The following is a 2,895-nucleotide window of genomic DNA, read 5'->3' as shown; positions in this document are numbered from 1 at the left end:
TCTACACCTAGGCTAGCGCCTATCATGCTATGACTATTACTATTAGTATTAGAGCCTGAGGAGAGTAGATGTTGAACGAAAAGGGCTGGTTAAGATACCGGTACTGGTGATACTGATGCGTTCCCACTATCCTATGGAACGAAACAAGCTTGTCAGGAGTAGATCTACTAGTAACTACTTGCTGTTCTGGAGTGTTGCTGGAGTGTTGCTGGAGTGTTGCTGGAGTGTTGCTGGAGTGTTGCTGGAGTGTTGCTGGAGTGTTGCTGGAGTGTTGCTGGAGTGTTGCTTGTGAGCTGTTCGTGGTGAACTGTTCGTGCTGGTGTTCACAAGCGTCGTGTGGTCCCGCCTGGTCGAAGAAAGAATCGTTTTTTTTATAGTACTATGAATCGACGGACCAAATGAAGATGGCATCATCATCGACTTGCACTAGTACAAGTACTGTATTACTGGTATAGTTACCTGAGTAGGGTGTCTGTGGTGGGTTTCGAATTAAGTGTTACTAGTACTTTCGAACGACTTTAGTTTTACAGTAGTGGTAGGAGGAATGTCCTGGAAGTGCACGCCGCCCGAGGAAATAATGGTATCAAGGCAGCACTTTGAGTCTGTGCCACCGGTCAGCTAGTCGAGCGTGGCGCGGGCTTGCCAGTGTCTGAACCAACCAGGTAACTACTGGTTGCTGATTTTGATGGATCCTTTAGGCTTCAGGACCTTTTCTTTGAAGTGTTCAATCACACATGTAATTGTTGTATCACTGACCCTGGCTGACTGAGATACCAGGTCGCAGGTGTGTACCTTGTCTCTGAGTCGTCTAGACATCGTCCTTTCATCAAGCATACACTGATAGTATTAAATTAATGGTGTACTGCTCCCTGCTTTACATCATCATCATGATCATCACTAGGGGTAAGCAGGGAGTCGTAAAATATAGCATTTCGTTTGATTTTGATAAAATTCGGGGCAGGAGTTTGGGGATGAATGCGAGGAGAGTGACTGGATCATTGTGGGCGAAGAATTAAAAGTGACCGAACATAGAGACACATGGTTATATGCTCCAGATGAAGATGAGTGAATACTAATTGCCCCGACTTTTCGACGAGTCTGATACAGGATCCGACTCGAAGAAGCAAGCGAATAACAGTGATGATAAAGCGATGGAGCCATTCCCAAAACAGAACATCAACCTCCAAACCTCGGGCAAGACGTCCTTCATGAAACTGTGCTCTCTGGCAAAGTTGGTAGACAGTGAAAAGTGTGTTGCACCAAGCAAGCCCGAAATCATGCAGTCGGTTGTTGCTTCGCAAGTTGGCGGGCTTTTCCGGGATATTCACAATTTTGAAGATGGGGCAGATGCATGATTCGCATTTATTGACCAGAATATGATCCATGTCATGATCAAATGCACAAGGCAGGAAGGAAAACAGAAAATTGGAGAGGACTCTACTTTGAGTGAAGGCAATATCATGGCATTGGTTTCGCAAATTTGAGCAAGAGACGTCCTCTGTACCCGCAATAATCTGCCGACGGCTGGATAGGAATGGACGCCATATAATCAAGTAAAATTCCTAGAAATAGTTTCCAGGAACTACTCTGCCACTTGAGGAGTGATCACGAAGTTGGTCTCCGGACACGACGGCGTACGGAAATCATTTGTATGCGATGAGTCGCGACACCACTTTCTCCTTTCGCTCGTAAATGTATTTATCACAGCAGTCAAAGAATGACCAACCTGGCCGAGGAAAATCCAGCAAATTGGCAAATCAGCAGCCATTTCCGGAGTAATGGACAGAAATGTAGAGTTTGCATGGCAAACAAAATTTATGCTCTTTTATTTTTCCGTTAACTAACGAGATGTCGCCCTTTCGCTGCGGGCAATGCCAGCTGTTTGTCTCCAAGATAGTGCATCTGTAATTGGTTCTTTCTTTTAAAAGGTACCCTTTACCCCAAGGACTTCCGTTTCTACACATATTGCCAAAAATAATACCAAGCAGGTGTGTTTAAGTCCGGTGGAGTCATAATTAAAAAAATTATGATGCCTCCGGTAATTCTAGGGTAGTTGAAATTTTGGTAGTTCTAGGGTTAACACACACAGTAGTCATTACTTTTCTGAATGATCAGGTCGCTAGCTAGCTGTACATGTGGTAGAGTTTCATCCACTTCTAAAACTTATTTTTATGGTGGTACTGGCACATACTCAGTATGCCATGCATGCAGCAAACACTTGGAGGGAGGTGACAGGGTTGAAGGGCGCACAGTCAAGCAACAGGAGAGTGTGCAAACTGCAAAGTCTCCTACTATACCATGCTATACTGGAATGCACAGTCTGTTGCATGGAGTCAAGTGCATGTAAAAGAGCTACTTCGAAAGTAATTGAAGACATTCTTCGTGTTTTTACGGAGCGTTCAGCCATTTATGGGCTCTCTTAGTGCCTGCACAGCCCACTCGAACTGAAAAATCTCAGGACTGCATCCACTGGAGATGATACTTCAAGTGGAATCCAGAAAGCAGAGCAGTGACAGACTTCTACACTGTAATCGCTGCCGTTTCCTTTTTTTCCTTTCAACTTCAAGTGCTCCCAGTGTAGTCGACTGACTGTGACAGTTCAGCGGGGTGCCATTCTTACCGACTGTGACAGCCACACAATCACTCAAAAAGAACAATGTCGACATAATTGTTACATGTCTGTAACAGTCATGCTAGTCCTAGGCCAGGGCGAAGTCTCATTCCGAAGCCACTACACATAATGGTAACCTTTAATTTTCTTTTTCTTTGACATTCTTTATCGACTGTGACAGTCACATAATTACAATCTGAATTACTCTCATGATACTCTCATGATAGAACTTTGTCTCTGTACCATGTATCATGTGTACGCCCATCGCAAGAGAAGCAAGCAAA

The sequence above is a fragment of the Sycon ciliatum genome, chromosome 1 (assembly GCF_964019385.1).
Source record: "Sycon ciliatum chromosome 1, ocSycCili1.1, whole genome shotgun sequence".
NCBI classification, from domain to species: domain Eukaryota; kingdom Metazoa; phylum Porifera; class Calcarea; order Leucosolenida; family Sycettidae; genus Sycon; species Sycon ciliatum.
The sequence above is the reverse complement of the archived record's forward strand: the minus strand, read 5'-3'. Positions refer to the sequence as shown.